This window comes from Manis pentadactyla, chromosome 17 (genome assembly GCF_030020395.1).
Source record: "Manis pentadactyla isolate mManPen7 chromosome 17, mManPen7.hap1, whole genome shotgun sequence".
Lineage (NCBI taxonomy): Eukaryota > Metazoa > Chordata > Mammalia > Pholidota > Manidae > Manis > Manis pentadactyla.
The window spans coordinates 10,023,963-10,042,875 of record NC_080035.1 but is presented as its reverse complement, the minus strand read 5'-3'; the positions used below and the strand labels follow the sequence as shown (position 1 = coordinate 10,042,875).

Below are 18,913 nucleotides of genomic sequence, written 5' to 3'. Positions count from 1 at the left end.
GAGGAGGGAATACTCCCAAACTCATTCTACGAGGCCAACATCTCTCTAATACCAAAACCAGGCAAAGACACCACAAAAAAAGAAAATTACAGCCCCAAATCCCTGATAAACATAGATGTAAAAGTATTCAACAAAATATTAGCAAACTGAATTCAAAAATACTTCAAAAAGATCATCCATTATGACCAAGTGGGATTCATCCCAGGGATGCAAGGATGGTACAACATTCGAAAATCCATCAACATCATCCACCACATCAACAAAAAGGACAAAAACCACATGATCATCTCCATTGATGCTTAAAAAGCATTCGGCAAAATTCAACATCCATTCATGATAAAAACTCAACAAAGTGGGTATAGAGGGCAAGTACCTCAACATAATAAAGGCCATATATGAGAAAACCCACAGTCAACATTATACTTAACAGCGAGAAGCTGAAAGCTTTTCCTTTAAGATTGGGACCAAGACAAGGATGCCCACTCTCCCCACTTTTATCCAACATAGTACTGGAGGTCCTAGCCATGGCAATCAGAGAACACAAAGAAATAAAAGGTAGTCAGATTGGTAAGGAAGAAGTCAAACTGTCCCTGTTTGCAGATGACATGATATTGTACATAAAAAACCCTAAAGAATCCACTCCAAAACTACTAGAAATAATATCTGAATTCAGCAAAGTTGTGAGATTCAAAATTAGTACACGGAAATCTGTTGTATTCTTATACACTAACGATGAACTAGCAGAAAGAGAAATCAGGAAAACAATTCCATTCACAATTGCATCAAAAAGAATAAAATACCTAGGAATAAACCTAACCAAGGAAGTGAAAGACCTATACCCTGAAAAGTATAAGACACTCTTAAGAGAAATTAAAGAGGACAGTAATAAATGGAATTTCATCCCATGCTCCTGGCTAGGAAGAATTAATATTGTCAAAATGGCAATCCTGCCTGAAGCAGTCTACAGATTCAGTGCAATCACTATCAAAATACTTACAACATTCTTCAATGAACTAGAGCAATAGTTCTAAAATTCATATGAAATACAAAAGACCCCCAAATAGCCAAAGCAATCCTGAGAAGGAAGAATAAAGCAGGGTGAATTACGTTTCCTGACTTCAAGCTCTACTACAAAGCCACAGTAATCAAGACAATTTGGTACTGGCACAAGAATAGACCCATCGACAAGTGGAACAAAATAGAGAGCCAAAATATAAACCCAAGTATATATGGTCAATTAATAGACGACAAAGGAGCCATGGAAATACAATGGGAAAATGACAGCCTCTTCAATAGTTGGTGTTGGCAAAACTGGACAGCTACATGTAAGAGATTGAAACTGGATTATTGTCTAACCCCATATACAAAAGTAAACTCAAAATGGATCAAAGACCTGAATGTAAGCCATGAAACCATAAAACTCTTTGAAAAAAGTATAGGCAAAAATCTCTTGGACATAAACATGAGCAACTTCTTCATAAACATATCTTCCTGGGCAAGGGAAACAAAAGCATAAATGAACAAGTGGGACTATATCAAACTAAAAAGCTTCTGTACAGCAAAGGACACCATCAGTAGAACAAAAAGACATCCTACAGTATGGGAGAATATATTCATAAATGACATATCTGATAAGGGGTTGGCATCCAAATTATATAAAGAGTTCACCCACCTCAACAAACAAAAAGCAAATAAGCCAATTAAAAAATGAGCAGAGGATCTGAACAGACACTTCTCCAAAGAAGAAATTCAGATGGCCAATAGGCACATGGAAAGATGCTCCACATCACTAATCATCAGATAAATGCAAATTAAAACCACAATAAGATATCACCTCACACCAGTTAGGATGGCCAACATCCAAAAGGCAAACAACAACAAATGTTGGCGAAGATGTGGAGAAAGGGGAACCCTCCTTCACTGCTGGTGGGAATGTAAACTAGTTCAACCATTGCGGAAAGCAGTACAGAGGTTCCTCATACAACTCAAAACAGAAATACCATTTGACCCAGGAATTCCACTCCTAGGAATTTACCCTAAGAATGCAGCAGCCCAGTTTGAAAAAGACATATGCACCCCTATGTTTATCACAGCACTATTTATAATAGCCTATAAATGGAGGCAACCTAAGTGTCCATCAGTAGATGAATGGATGAAGAAAATGTGGTACATATACACAATGGAATATTATTCAGCCATAAGAAGAAAACAAATCCTACCATTTGCAACAACATGGATGGAACTAGAGGGTATTATGCTCAGTGAAATAAGCCAGGTGGAGAAAGACAAGTACCAAATGATTTCACTCATCTGTGGAGCATAAGAACAAAGAAAAAACTGAAGGAACAAAACAGCAGCAGACTCACAGAACACAAGAATGGACTAACAGTTACCAAAGGGAAAGGGACTGGGGAGGATGGGTGGGAAGGGAGGGATAAGAGGGAAAAAGGGACATTACGATTAGCACACATAATGTATTGGGGGTTGGGGCACTGGAAAGGCAGTATATACAGAGAAGACAATTAATGAGTCTATAGCACCTTATTACACTGATGGACAGTGACTGTAATGAGGTATGTGGAGGGGAAATGATAATAGGGGGAGCCTAGTAACCATAATGTTGTTCAAGTAATTGTACATTAATGATATTTTTAAAAAAAAGGAGAAACAAATGCTCATCAATTGATGAATGGATAAACAAAATGTACTCCGGCCACACAGTGCAATATTATTCAGCCATAATAAGAAGTGAAGAGCTAATATATGCTAATACATGGATGAGTCCTGAAAACATTACACTAAGTGAAAGAAGCCAGTCACAAAAGATATTGCATATATGTTTGTGTGTGTGTATGTATCTATCTATCACTTTTTATGAAATGTTCAAAATAAACAAATCCATAGAAACAGAACATAGATTAGTGGTTGCTTCAGGGTGGGATGGGAACATAGAGGGTGATACCTAAAGGCTACAGGGTATCTTTTTGAGGTTCTAAATGTTCTAAAATAACTGTGGTAATGTTGGCACATATCTGTGAACACACTAAAACCACTTTAAGTGGGTGAATTGTATGTTACATGAATTCTATCTCAGTCTCAATGGTGCTGTCAAAAAAATGAAATGGGAAGAAGATCCCATCTCCCTTCAAAAAGTTCTAGGAAGACTGTAGAGAACACTGGCATTTCATGGGCCACAGGGTCATAGGAGCACAAGTTTCAAGGCAGGATGTGAGCAACAGCACCTAAAGTTAAAAGGGGAAACAGAGAGTAGGCGAAAGGACTACTATGAATATGTGTGCTAAAGTAGTACGGAGAAGAGAGAGGAAGTAGAAGTGAAAATGCCAAGACAGAATTATCTAGAAAAAGAACAGAAATAAAACAGGGGCAGATCAAGATGGTATCATTAGCATGGTGGCTACGAGTAACTGGGCGCTCATTGCCAGACCCTACACGGAGGGCTTCAAGCATCCATCCTTATCTTTCAACCAGGACTGCAAGGGAGGTTCTGCCAGTCCGGATTTATAGATGGGAAGCAAAGCCAAAGAGGTTAAGTGTTGTAGTTATGCTTGGTTAAGTACCTATCTTTTAGAAATATAAACAGAAGGACTTAGAAATAATTGATAGGATTTCTTGAATTTGCTTTGAAATAATGCAGTGGTAAGTGCCATTAGGTGATACGGATGAAACACAACTAGTCATGTTGACAATTGTTAAAGATGGGACAAATGTACATTCTCTCTACTTCTAAGTTTAAAATTTTTCCAGAAGAATATTTCCTGAGTAAAAGCTAAAAAAATAAAAACCAAAAACCCAAAGTTTCAACATTTGTAGTATCTGTCCATGTGTCCCTAAGTTACCTCTCTGATTTCCTTGTCTATCACCTCTATATGCCTACACTTCTATACCCCTGTGCATCCCTGCACCATTCTCTTTCCTTCCCTCTTTGTTCAAATTAACCTTCAGACTGAGACTTTCACCCTTTTGAAAGCTGCGTCCCTACAGGTATGCACTACCCTCACTTACTGCCCTATTTTTTTCCATAGCACTCACCTTCAGACAGCTTCCCCATCACCATCAGTTCATAAGTAACACTTACATGGTGTTGTGCCAATGGATTTCAGTCCCGGCAAGTTCGCTATGAATTCACTGTGACCACAGAAACTGACAGCAAAACGTTCTGTGGGGTGAAAGGGTTCATTGCCCGGCTTGTTCTCCCGACCAGAGGTCAAGCACTAGCGTCTCTGCCTCCCCCCAGAGCACTGGGCCGAGCTCTCTATATAGTGCAATAATAGCTTATTGCCTAAAGGTGTGGAAGCAGTAGGCTAGCAACAGGCCAGTTACAACATCAGCTGGTGGTTTAAATTCTGTGAGGATCCTGGCCATAGGAACCCCAACTTCCCCACATATGGCAATGACTATGTGCCTGGCACTGTTATCAATTTTCTATGCACACACACACACAGATACTGCTAACAAAAAATGAGGTAGATCACACCCAGGCAGTCTTGCTCCCAAGCCCGTATTCTGACCAACAACAGCACAGGGGTGAAGGGAAGACCTTGAAATCCATGGATCCAACATCTCCCCAGAATATCAAAATACACCAAGCACTGAGTGGCTGCTGCGAACTGGGCAACATCAGGGACATTGATATCCTTACCTCCCTCAGCCCTAATCTCTACAGACATCAAGGTCTAAGCCAAGAGAGAGCGCCAAACAAACAAAAGCAGGTTTTATATAGGTCAGGGGACAGTACAAATAACTTGACAATTGAGCTATATTGTTTAAAATACCTTTAAAATATGCATATACAAAAGTTGGTATTTGAATTTCATATTTGAAGTGGTCATCCAAATAAACAAAGAACAATTTCCAAATAAAGAAAGACAGAATAGGGAAGTACCTTACATCTATTTTCAGGGATGAGTTGTTTTCTGACCCCACGATAGCTTGTTGGCATTAAAGAAAAAGGCAAAAAAAACCCCTCTATCCCCCAATCTTCATCAGCTAAAATCAAGTAAAGATAAGTGCCTGCTGGCTGTGATCGCTTTTCAATGTTAGTTGCCAAAAAACCTTTGAGGTCTAATTTGCATTTATCTCTTATAGTAAAGCTAGGGATCCAAGTATACAGAACTAAAGTATTTAAAACAAAACAAAACAAATTTCAAACACAATTGTTGGTCTAATCACACTGTGTGGTTTATTTCAGCTTCCGCCCATTTGTCATGCTCAGCCTACCTTTACAGATGGCAAAGACACTTGACTGAAACTTCCTCTTACATGCTGAGAAGCATTTTTCTATCACAGTTCACACTTCATGTCCAGTGAGAAATAAGGCATTCATTCAATACGGGATTGTTATCACTATTTTGTGGATGAGGCCCACAGAGAGGATGCACCCCAAAGCCCACGCAGCGATTGGATGGCCGCTGCCCAGCCAGCACCCTGTAACCTTGCCCAGATCCTCAGGCTTACTTACCCCCGCCCAACGCCGCCTGCACGTGGGTGGTAAAACATAGTGCAGAAGTTAAGAAAAGAAGCCACGAGTCCCAGTCAAATATAATTTTATGCCAATCTGAGAGATTATTACTCACTCACTAGCTATGTGACTAAGGGAAAGGCATTTACCCTCTCTGCGATCCAGTTTCTTTATAGATTTTTGTGAGACCTAAAAGAATTATAACATGCAAATCTCAATCTGGCACATAATATTCTATAAAAGTCAGCCTTATTATCATCATCAGTGTTATTTTATAAAGACTTACAGTTCGGAATAAGACAGGACAATTAAGGAGACCTAGTTTTATTTCACAACCTCTTAACTGAGTCATCTTTCAACTCCTGTTAATTAAAATGAAAAAAAAAAAAGTCAGAGGTTTTTTTTGGTATGAAAAGATACAGTATGACCCACAGACACTATATTGCTCATGTTTACAATCTCTGGAAAACTGGATATATTTATCTAAAAAGAACTGTTGAAATTTTAACAGTAACACAACCAACCAAGTTGCTTTCCATATTAGAAATATGAATTTCTAATTTAGTGACAAGGGAAACTATTCAAATTTGTCTTTGCTATTGTGTGCCTTCAGATGAGTGAAAACGTGTTAGCAAACAATGTACCCTTTCTTTAGCTCTTATCTTCCTCTCAAGATCTTTCAAATTAAAATGCTTTTATCCTTGGCTCTGACAGAATTTTCCCTGTGTCAGAAAACAAGAACTGTGTCAGAAAGCTCACCATGTTTTCGGAGTTTAATGGTCTTATGAAGAACACGTCTAATCAAATCTAACCCCCAGAGGCCACCAGACTCTAAATTTTCATCGACTTTTCCTAGCACTTCCTACACTCTGTACAGGTCCTAAAGAATTTAATGAAAAAGGCAAAGTTTGCGTCCCTTGATGTCACACTGTGACGAGCATTTGCAGGCGGGGAGTATAGTGAATAGGAATTGCACCAAGAGACTGGGAAGCAGACACGCCCTGTGGACAGGTCATCAGGCAAACGCCAGCACTACCGGGAAGTTGTTGCCTCAACTCTGCTCCAGACAAGGTTGTTTTGGCGGCCCGAGGGTGTGGTGGGCAGCCATGTGGGATACCTTAATTTGTAGAAACCATATTTTACACTTTTCAAAATTCTATTCCCCCCGCCCCCACTAGTTATCTTCCAACCAGTCAATAACGCAGGGCAGGAGTATCCTCCCACTTCTCACACAAGCAAACTGAAGTTCAAGGAGCTTTGCTGCCCTGTCAAGAAGACCTCGCTGCTACTCGGCCTTAGGGAATAAGAAACGCAAGGTTGCCCACCCATGGGTTCTCCAATTCAAAGATCCTTCCAGATTCCACTGCAATAACACAGCAAGGGCAGCTCTTGAATATACCCTTTTCTTTGGGTCTTAATTCCCATCTAGGGCTAAATAACCCCCCTTTGAAAGTTCTGCACATTCCCCAAGCTGACAGCACCGGTTTCGCAGGAGGTGGGTTTAGGGCATCCTCTGGCGCCAGTGGTGGGGGTGAAACGCGGCAATCCCGCCGCCCGCGTTGCTCTCTCAGCAGGTGGACTTCACGTGCGGCGCGCGGACCACACAATACGCCGCGCTGTCTTGCTCTAACCAGCTGGGGTAAGCTGGTTTTTCTTGCTTTTTGTCACCAGATACCCATAGGTTTGGGTGTATTGGGAAGGGGTTCTCCGGGGGTCTTCGCCTTCTGTGTGCCCACTTGCGGGGTACCGAGAAAAGCCCCCGAGTCCGACACACAGCACCTGGGACCATGCAGGGCGCAGGCTTTAGGCTCACTGCGAGTCGCGGTGCGCCGAAGTGGGTTGAGGTCCCACTCGGAGCACCGGGTCGTTTACCCCAACTCTTTGCAAGTCAGCTCCACATAAATCCGCCACCCCCTCGGAGCAGCCCGTTCCCACGTTCTCCAAAGGGCCGCGGCACTGCCCGGACCTACCCCGGGATGACCCGGGGCTCCGCGCCCCTCGCGCCCCCGCCCCGGCCGGCCGGCTCACCGCGGCGCGCCAGGTGAGCCAGCTGGTCGCCTCCTCGCTCGCGTGCCTCGGAGCCGCCTTGCAAGGTCACCGCGCTCCGCAGCGGCCGAGAGGGACGGAGGAGGGGGAAGCGGCTTCCTGACGCCGCCCCGCTACCCTCCACCCCCACCGAGGCCCTGGCGGCCGCGCAACCCGAGAAGCAACCCGGGGAAGCGAAGCGCCACTGCCGGGCTTGCTGCTGGCGGGCGGACGCGGGGGACGCAAGCTGGAAGGAACCTGGGGCCCCGCGGTCCTCCCTCCGCCCCCGCCCCCCAGGCCCTGGGCGGCGCCGGCTGCGGACAGCCAGGACCCGCTGCGCTCGCCTCTCCTGGTGTGCCTCTCGAAATCACGCCCTGCCCTCCTTTAAGGGCCCGGACCAAACTCTGCTTTCAGAGTTGAAGTAAGGAGATAAACAGGCCTGGCGGAGAGGACTTCCCACCCCCAGCGCCCCCAGGCTGCAGTATTTAGCATTCAGTGCAACTGCCTGAAACGCAGACTGAGCCTCCCGACTAATCTATCTACACTGAAATCGATGGGCCCAGCGGGAACCTGCAATTTCCCCAGAGCGGGCGACGCTTCTCTCAGACATCAGCTGGCTACTCCACGAGGATCCCCACCCGAGGACTTCAGGGTCAGCATTTCTCCAAACTAATGGTCACCTTGTCCTCCGGCAGCGAGGGTTTGGAATCCCATCCGAGCAGCGCCGAGGACTGCAACCAGATCGAGGTGGACGCTGGGGAGAAGCTGCCAACCAATACAGAAAGTTGTCACAAATAGAAACCTAAGCCCACACTGTAAGTAGGGCTGAGCGCATGTCCTCCCTCCGACGCTAGGGAGCTTCAGCAGCACCCTAACTTCTCATGGGGAAACAGTCTCCCAGTTACCTGCCCCATAACAAAATGCAGGCGAGCCAGCCCTGTCCTGCTTAGAAGAGTCCCTTCTGCTGGGTAAAACCAACCACATAGCCCTCCCTCGGTTTCTGGGCTTTGTCCTTTGTCCTTTCCAGGTTGTGGAACGATGTCACAGGTACTTGGATCTTTTTTTGCTGTTGTCTCTCTGGAGCAAACCCCTCCTGGGCACAGCCTGGCTTCTAGTGCTTGTGGGGCAGCGCCAAGTTGTGGCTGCCTCTTCAGATGAAGACCTTAGGAACCATTATCTAAAAATCAAGTGAATACTAGCATGTTTCATTGAGGGCAGCCTGTTTGAAGCTTAGACCAGCTCAGACCTGAAAACTCTAAACGTTTGGGGCTCTGTCACAGGAATCAGGTCCACTGAAGACCAACTGGGCAGGGCTTATCTTAAACTAAATTAGAAAGAAAAGGTTGTGGGGTGTGTGCTAAAGTTTGTCACTACCTGTTATCAGGTACTTTTCCTAATTATTTTAAGTAGTCATATCAGTATCCATGAGAATAACAAGTCATTTATTTCCATTTCACAGAGCAGGTTAAGTTACTTGTCCAAGGTCACACAGCTAGTAAGTAGCACAGTCAGGCTTGGAAGGCGGATGCATCTAACACCAAACCTTACTTACAGTTTCTCCCATGCCACCAGCAAGACCCAGAAGAATAATTAAATTCAGGGGCCAAGTAAGAGCCTTTTCCATGAATATTTAAAAGAGGAGATAAATCAGAAGGAAGCTAAGAGGGAAAAAAATCTTAAAACAAGAACAAATGCCATGCAAAGTAAATTAGTGGGTCTACTAGTCAAAAAAAAAAACAAAAAAGCACACTGTACTATGTGGTAGACTGGACATAGAGGCAAAAAAAAAAAAAGCATTCTTGGAGAGACTAGGAGATTTTAGACCATAAGGTAAGGTTTGGTCAGTTGCCTCTGAAGCCATTTCAAAATCATCTTTACCAATAGGTAAATAGGCTGGTCTCTGTGCCGTTGTGTGGGGCATCCTACTCATTTGAATATAAACATTCAACATCTAATCACAGATAAAGGAGACCCACAGTCTGGAAGAGAATTCTAGAACTAAGAAAGTTTAAGGGCAGATTTTTCAAATTAGGAACACTCACTGAAAATCTGTTCTGTCCCCTTGGGATCTGGAAGTAGAATTCCCCAAGCCCTAAATGCTGAGGGATGAGCTTTCCAAGACTGCCTAATCAATTGGTCAGTTCTGGGAAAGTCACTGATAACTGCAAACCAAGAACCATGCAGGAAAAGCAGAGGCTGGCTTTGTTTTGTTTTTCACGGGAAAGGTCATCTTCCAGGTCCCAGTGCCCTCCAAGCCCTGGGTCTCAAGGGCAGTGAGTGTCAGGAAGAACTCACCATTTCAGCTAGCAGGGCTCAAACCCAGCACCCAGCGGTCACACACACACAAAGTCCCACTGTGGCAGGACAGCCTCGTAGGAGACTGGAAACCTGGCAGCTGCTACCCAAACCCAGCCAAGCTGCTCAAGAAGTAACCTGTGCCGTGGTATAGATGCAACCCTGGTTGTGAGCTCAGCTGACAGAGTCAGCAAAGGGGAAATCAGTCTCTGTATAAAAGAGGAAGGAAATGAGATGAGATGAACTGCATAATGAGCTAGGAGGAGGACCCTAATGGCATCATCCCTGTATGGATGTCCAGGGACAGAGGAATGGTCTTGGCAGGCAGGGAAGCCGGGATGTGCCTCAGGCTGTAACAGACCCAAGGGAACTGCATTTGGCTTGTCTCGGTTTCTTTTCCTTTGGTCTGTCTGAAACATCCGCAGCTACAAAAGGACACATTTGAATGATACCACTTATATGAGGAACCTAGAATAGGCAAATTCAAAGAGACAGAAAATAGAATAAAGGTCACCAGGGGCTGGGGGAGAGGAAATGGTGAGTTACTGTTTTATGGGTACAGAGTTTCTATTTGAGATGATGAGAAACTTCTGTAAATGGATAGTGGTGATGGTTGCCCATTATTCAAATGTACATAATACCACTGAATTGTATATTTAAAAATGGGTAAAATAGTACATTTTATGTTATGTATATTTTCCATAATAAACTATATATGTGTGAATATACATTCATGTAGGTATGTGTTTAAAGTCTATTATCATGATGTAATACTTCTTTAGAGTAAAAGCCCAAGTGAAAGCAATATGCTAAGAGAGAGCTCCTGCCCCTGGAAATTCTTTTCTGGAATTTTAACAAATCTTGCCCTATTTTTCTTTCCTCTGGGGGTATCAGAGCCCACCTTTTGGGCTGTTACACTCCCTCATTTGGAAGGAAGACTAGCCCAGCCATTGTGCTATTTGCTTCTGCTGGTGATATGTAGCTTGGGGTATGTGGGGCTTATTCAGAGATGCCAAATCCTGAAAAAAGACTCTTTAAGAGAGACTGGGAGTTAAAACAAAAGGATTGTGCACCCAGGTGAAAATGCTGTTTGCTTCCAGCCCAGAACATCAGACACAATAACCCTGCAGCTTCAGGCAAACCCCGATCAGCAGGGTCGGCCTGTACCAGCCGAGATGACTGCCTGACGGGCATGTGCCCTTGGTGCCCTCCCCCTCTCTCTCTCTTCATTACACAGTTCCCACTTTTCCTCTTCGAAGATGCCCTTAGCTGGACTAGTAGACCCAGAGCCGCTCCTGTCCTGTGGTCTGTTTTCCTGAGGAAAAATGTGGTACACATAAATCTTGGGGTGTCACATGAGGGCAATGGTGAAGAGTCTCCATTAGAAATACAGTTATTAAATGATTTGTATTGTCTTGCCACCAGATTGTGGATCCAGAAGGACCTTACTCATTTCTGACTTTCTTCCTCTACAATGGCCTCCCAGGATCTAGGCCTGCACTTCGCATGTCTCAAGTGTTTCATAAATTTTTTTAACTGCTCACACGGCTTGGGGGTGTGATGAGGATGCCATGCTATAAAAGACAAAGACATTAAGCTAAGATTATCCCATGTTTGGGAACAGTTAATGTGTCCAACGTGCAATTTCTTGGTCAACATCCAAAGTTTTTTTTACTAGTATCTTAACCCAATTTTCAGTCACCTCTCTCACTGCTGCCTCAATTGCCTGAAGGTCCACCATGGCCCACCAATTGCTCTGCGCACTTTCTTCATGTTTTCCTACCTTTGGACCTCAATCCATTGACCACATTTTATATTTTCCACATCTGCTTCCTAGACCTGACCTGGTACTTCAGTGTTGCCTGCCTGACATGTTATTAGTTTTTGTGGTAACCTTGTGGCCCAGTTTAGACAAGTTCCCAAGTAATTTCCACAAGGAAAGGCTGAAACACCTAGATAAAATCCTGCATGGCTGGTGTGAATTTTCCTCCATAACTCTGGTACAGAGAGAAAAAACTTACCTTATTTTTCTAAACTTTTTTCTAAATCGAATTAAGTCAGTTTGGTATCCCCATTTTAAAAAGTGGCAAGAAAAATCTGTCACATATTGGAAGGACTTGCCCCCTTCCTAGAATTTCTCAAGACACCACATGCTTATGTAAATATTCAAGGAAATATTTCTGGTCTTTGTTTCATCATGGCCACTGCAGGGATTCTCATTTTATAAGTCTATTAATTTGGGCAGTTCCATTGCTCCATGCCTCTCTCTGTGCGTGCAAGGATCCTTCACCAGGCTCTTCGGGGTTTGGCCAGTCAGCGCCCACAGGTCGTCCCTTCACAGTGTGTCCCCTGCTCACAGCCCCCCACCAGCCCTCTTCAGGGAGATGAGGGAAAAGTGGTTTCATTCATTTGGATGTTTCTGCAAAGTAATAAGAACAAAACAAGTGAATTTTTCAGTAAATCACCAGCACCAACAGATTATAAAAGACTTTCTCAATAAATTATTTTGTCACGTTAAGATAAAAAGTTTTAATGTACAGTACAAAGAATACCGACGCACACTGGTCTCCAGTCTGAACAGAAGTTACATCTCTATCACAGAGGCGGATTCAAGCAACAGCTTTTCTCCACATTCATTTCACCAGCCATCGAAGTCACTAAGCTTGATGGGGTGATCTGATTTCATGCTTTCCAAGCTATCTTCTATTTAAAAATATATTTTCTGTGTCCATTTGTCTACAGGGAAAGAAGGTGCTAACTAGCCATCATGGCCATTTCCACCCACTCCACAACTCCAAAGTTTCATTTTGCATAGTAAATAGTAATAAATTATCATTGTTGTTTATATATTAATCTCCAGTGAGTTTGGTCAGATTAAATCACATCCTGAACAGGGAGAATAATGGTTCCCCAACCATGTCCACATCCTAATCCCCAGAACCTTTAATTTTGCTATGTTACATGGCAAGGGGGGATTCCAGCTGCAGATAGGATTAAGGTTGCTAATCAGCTGACCTTGAGATGAGCAGATTATGCTGGACAATGCACGTGACCCAATGTAATCACAAGAGTCCTTATCCTTAAAAGAGGGAGGCAGGAGAGTCAGGGCAATGTGATATGATAACAATTCCACCAGCCTTTGCTGGCTCTGAAGACAAAAGCAGGCCATGAACCACAGAATGCAGGCAACCTCTGGAAGCTGTAACAGACAAGGAAAGGGATTCTTCCAGAGAAAGTCCAAAAGGAATGCAGCCTGCTGACCCTCTGATTTTAGTTGAGACCCACTCCAGACATTTTACCTCCAGAACTGAATAATAAATTTGTATTGCTTTAAGCCACTAAATTCTTAATAATACAAAGCAGCAATAGGAAGGTCTTACAGCCATACAATAGGGAACTAGTGCTATTACAGCAATAGGAAACTGGTGCAGACCACAAAAGATCTAGTGATTTTGGTTGCACTGATGAAATGCAGTTTCTGGAGCAGCAATGTAGTATCCTTGCCAAGCAGTTTCCTGCATTCTCTTGGAAATACCTCAGTTTTTTCTTTCTCTGATCATCAAAGTGCTTTGAACATAATATAGGCCTTTAAAAATATCTGCTGAATAAATAAATAAATTTTGGCAAAATATAGAGTCTGTGCAGCTATGACTGGTGTACTGGTAATCTGGAGACTTTAAAGATTAACCGTCTCTCTTTCTAACTAGCTGTGAATGAATGCCTCTACTACCGAGTAATTTGTAGTTAAATCATATGGACTTGAAGCAACCAAGAATTTGTGATAATACCCAGCTCTCTTATCTACTTATACGGGAAATGTGGATTCAGTTTAAAAATATCAATGCCTAGTGTTAGCCCACAATAGTAACTTTCCTCAAACAAGAGGAAGCTTCATTCTATTCCAGGCCATGAGGAAGCTCTTTAGGCTGGCTGGTGAAAGAGCTTATGAAATTCTTGTCAACACAGCTGACACCCGTATCATGTACAACACTAAACACTAGGCCTATTTGTAAAAGGAAAGACAAATAGAGAGTATCAGTGAATTATTACAACATTGGTCAGCTAAGAAAGGCTCCCAAGAGTCCTGTTGTCATTTTCTGGTGTTGGAGCTATTGTCAGTGAGTCAAACCAAGTGTAAACAAAACAAAAAAGTCCCTTGAAAAATGCCATCAGTTGAAAGTTCTGACTCCAGAATCCTCCTGGGAAGAGATGTGCTTCTGGAACTGAGCTGTGTGCGGAGCTAACGCACTGACCTAGCCATGTGCACATTCTCTGGGCTCCTAGGGGTCAGGAGACCTCTCTCTTCTTTAATGTTCATTGTTTCTAACTGATGCTATATTTCTTTGGCTTTAGAACTGTTCTATTTCAGTTACGTGCAAAACAGAGAACAAAAAGAAAGCCTGGCTGGTACGTGTTGCTGCACTAAATTGAACTTGGCTAGAACTTAAGAAGGAAGAGTGAGGAGAGGAAGCTGGAGAGTCTAAAGCCACATGAAGGAGCTGGAGCCTTAGCCCAAAGGCAGTGGGTGCTGCTGAAGGGGTCTGGACACCGGGATCAGGTTGGGAGCCTACTGACGTTAGCATTTTCCTTCCTTGTTGATCTAGTATTTCCTAAGTTCTCAAGCTTTAGCTTGCATAGGAATCGCCTTGAATCTTGATAAAATGCAGAGTCTGATTCAGTAATTCTCAGATGGGGACCCAGATGCTGAAGCAAGCACCTAAATGATGCTGGGACTGCTGAGCCCTGGGCTGCACTGAGTATCAACGGCAGAAACTGAATTGCCTGTGAGCATCCGCCACTGATTTTTTTCAGAGCCTGCAAGAAGGCGAGGGAGCAGCTGGAGGGTATACACAAAACTCTTTTCTGTCCTTAAATAGCTGTGTGTTTTCCTGGGGTGACCTAATAGCCAGAGCAGAGAACACTGTGGCAAAGTCCTTAGTCATTCATTCTGAGCTACTCATTTGTTCTGGACCATAACTCAGACTCTCTGCATTTTCAGCTCAGAACACTCTGTCTCTTCTTGCTCTGCATGTGCTTAGTTACCAAATAGACTTTGAAATTCCTTTTTCCTACTGTCTTTGGCATGATTGACTTTTCCATTTCTTGAGATTGACATCAAGTCAAGAATATCAGATTCTTCAAAAATGACCACCGCGCTTTGGCTTGGATGATTTCGGGATGTGAAGGAAGGATGCAGATAAATAAATTAGGTCCCTTTAAATTGATATTGAGAGGTAAAGAGAGGACTCTTCTAGCCTTTGTTTTGTTGAGAGAGCATATATATACACCACTGTTGAGTGTAAATGAGATGATAAATGTAAAGTACTTAACACAATGTCTAGCACACAGGAAGCATCCAATATATGGTTGCTGTTACCTAAACACATACTTTACAAAGAAGTTGTAGAAGTTAAGTAAAATAACAGGTGTAAAGCACTAAGAACAGTGCCACACACACGGCAGATGCTGAAACCCCCACAGCTGTTGTGTGATGGTAACGGGCAGGAGGCCGCTGTGATGACAATGAGCTCCCATTCCTCTTCTGTCAATAGTTACCTCCCTATGATGAGATGTGAGAGGATTAAGGAGGTAAAGTCTTTATTTAAGCACATTTCAACAACCAACAATAATTGAAATGCAGCCCAAACCCTTTCTGTGCATTTCTTGAGGATCATCAAAGGCGATCTCCCGACTGCCTCACTGCATCCCCCTCCGCCTCCCCTCCAGATCATTCACACCCAGAAGCTGCCCCCAGGCTTGCCCCTTTCAAAATGTAACCCAAGTTCTATCTCAACAGAAGCCTTAACAACTTTTGGTTTCTCTCTTTCATTAGATACATTGTTTTAGACTCTTCTCAAACTAGCAAGACTGCCTGTCAGGAGTGACAAAATGGGAGAAACTAAACAGGCAAATGCAGAACTTGGTATAATTTCATTATAATTTAATTTCCTCATCTGTAAAAAAGGATAATAATACCCAGTATATGGGTCTTTATGAAGATTAAATGATATATTATTTTTAAAAATGAGGTACTGTTTCCAGTACAGTGTAAGAACTTAATAAATGCTAGCTTTTTAAAACAAACTTCTGTTAGTTGCTTGCTTCATTAGCCCTACACACACACACACACACACACACACACACACACACACACACATGCACACATGCACACACGTGCACACACGCACATGCATGCAGTTTCCCCTGGTCAGCATTGATACCACTGAAAAAGGAGGAAGAGCCATGTAATATCTCATGGACCTGGGTAGTGTCTGAGATCATGTGAAAGGCTCAGGTTCATTCAGAGGAATTTGTACCATCAAACTTAGTAGGTAAAAATGTGTGTTCTTTTTAATATATTCTTTCCCTTGACTAAAATTCTACTTGTGGCAGAAAATGGGGCAGTTGTTATTTATCTTGTTTTCATTGTTTTTTCCTCCTATTTCATATGGAAATTATAAACGACATAACCTGTTTAAAATACAAATATTCATTTACATTATTGTTCTCTCCTCCTTGACCATTGCCACAAAAAGGTGGGTACTTGCCCTCTAAATGTTCCTGAAGCCCAACTGGTCTTTGTCCTAATCCATCAGCTCTCAGGTCATTTCCCTTTCAGTGAATCAGACATTCTCTTTTACAGATTTTTCACATTTACTTTTATAAGTAACTTGGTAATGTGTCACAATAAATGTCTTTTTTCTTTCAACAAAGAGAGGCATTTATTCAAGCAGCTAAATATAGTAATTACTCAATATACTTTCCTCCCTCCCACATACTTTTAGCAAAGGAAATGTGTACTGTGTCACGGACACAAAGCAATAAGATATAAATGATGTTTATTTGACCCTGGGCTAGATAGTTAAGGTCTCAAAGCCTCAGTTTGCTCATCTGTAAGAATACATGACAAGAGTATCTTCTTCAGTATGGTGACTATGAAAATTAAAATAAATAATATGAATATTTAGTACAGTCCTGGTTTTGCTTTAAACAACTGATTATCTTTTAAAGATATTTAAGTCATCAGAAAGAAAACCTTCCCATTTGCTCATACAGTTGTCATGAACTTACCCATGCAGTTCCCATTTCCTGTGCTCGACTCCTTTGCGTAGATCTAGGTAGAGCTGAACTAGAGCTTAGGGCCAACAAGTCCGTGCAGCTCCCTGTCTAAGCCCATAGTAGGAGCGTAAGTCAGAGCCGGGTCCAGAAGTGAGATCTCTAACTTCCAGTAGAGATCCCCTAAACCTCAGCACACGGCCGTTCACCGCTTACAGAGGCTACTGAGTGGAGATGTAAGCAAGTGGGCACTTCTGGATTATTCTTGAGCATCAGTGACCTCTTGGCAACAATAATGCCAATGACTCACTGAAGGGAAAGGACCTCAAACTGCTTCTCCAGCAACTCTAAAAAGCTTTTATTGTGGGGTAGCACGGGGCCAAGGAACCAAAGTAAATAGTTCACAAAATGATCAAATTCATCCTCCTGACCTTATCAACATCTGCTTTAATCGTATTTGCTAAAGTTCCAGAAAATAGATTAGACACTTTGGGAGTACAATTCTTAAAAATGTTTTTTTCTGATTTTGAATGAAACATATTCATTGTAGGATAGCTGGAATGAAAAAATATTTTAAAATTCTAAACCATACATCACCCTACACTTTATAGACAACCATTCTTAATATTTTGGTATGTTTCCTTTGTCTTTTTGCATCTATAAGTACACATATGAGATATATATATATATATATGTGTGTATATATATATATATATATATATACACACATATATATTATGAAAAGGCTTTAAAAAAAACCTGAGTTTGAGTAGCTGTATAACAGTCTATCATATGACCATCCACAATTTATTTAATCTACACTTCAGATCATAAAATCCCATCTCAGGGCTCCCTCTCTAAAAAAAAAAATAAATAAATGCATCTCTGGTACTCCCTAATATATATTATTCTCCTGGATATACAATTCAATCTTTTTTTATGCAAGGGGTGGGTCAAGTCCTCTATATAGTTAGAGACCAAAGGATGCCTTGATGGTTTAAATATCTGAAGTGGCAGATATATAATAAATGACAGCAAATAAGAACTTTGACTGAGTCTCTGTTTTTCTCAGACTCTAAACTTTGGCTTGAAGGGGGTCACATAGTGACTGATGTGTTTGCCTATGGAGATACACACTTGGTAAGTTTTTACCTTGTTCCTATATTTCGTTTTTAACCCCCATATTCCCATAGGATCCTAAAGAAGTAAATGCACTGTTGGTGAATGAATTTGTTCATTTGATAAACTGAACTACTACCATGTGTTGCTGTTCCCTTTGGCCACACTGAAATGCAGTCAAATGAATTCTCATTTGAGAAACTATATTTAAAGTTGAATAAAAGGAATTTTCAAAGTAATTTAAAGGTAAACTCTTCCTGTCAGTCTAAATGTACCTAGCACTTTTATTTTTAAAGGTGGGGTGTCAATTGATTTTCTTCCATCAAAAATATTTTTCTGGCATCATACCGGTTTGCCCTGAGCCAAGCCTCATGCCCTGCCAACCCCAGCTGTGAGTTCTGCCTGGGCCTCTAGGAAGGGTTTTTGAGAGACCTGCTTACCACCAGTCTCAGGATTCATGTTACTTAATGGCTCAGTTGGGGATGAAAATAACTGACTATAAAACACTAAAAACTGGAGCATCTCAGTATCCTTACCCAAAGCACACCAGAGAAGCCGTGTACTGAACCACACTGCATTCTGCTGGGGTGGGTGCATGTGGGTGTCTATGGATTAGACATTAATGAGTGCAAGTGGAAATAAAGTGGAACTTTGCAGGGAGATAGGAGAAGGAGGTCAGAGGGGACAAGGAAGAACATCCAATCCCTTAACTTTGTGCTTGGAGTTTTCTTTTTCGAATATGAAAGAGCCAAAGAGAAGATAGGAGAGAACACACCTCACAGTCCCCTTGGGGTTTGTTCTTGGGTTGCAAAGATAAAATCAGTCCTGAAATCCAATTCTCCACACTGATTCTATAAAGGGTATTTTTATGCTAAATTCTGCCGTGTGTGGCTTTCCAGAAGCCACAGGACCCTGTCTCCCTGTGGCTGCCCCAGATGA

General features: G+C 42.4%; 1 protein-coding gene across 4 annotated transcripts in view; it reads right to left on the bottom strand.

The window, feature by feature from the left end:
* RUBCNL (rubicon like autophagy enhancer) overlaps positions 1–17,130 on the bottom strand; it is a 58,787-nt gene extending 41,657 nt beyond the window's left edge. The window contains exons 1-3 of one of the 4 annotated variants that reach the window (XM_036889688.2): positions 16,871–17,130; positions 11,821–12,218; positions 8,113–8,269 (exon numbers count right to left, since the gene is read on the bottom strand). The gene's annotated coding sequence lies outside the window, so the exon portion shown is untranslated. Of the gene's footprint in view, positions 1–5,238; positions 5,415–7,507; positions 8,088–8,112; positions 12,219–16,870 lie in introns of those variants that run through there. The other 3 variants (XM_036889687.2, XM_036889689.2, XM_036889691.2) reach the window with 3 other exon arrangements.
* Between the last annotated feature and the right edge of the window lie 1,783 nt (positions 17,131–18,913).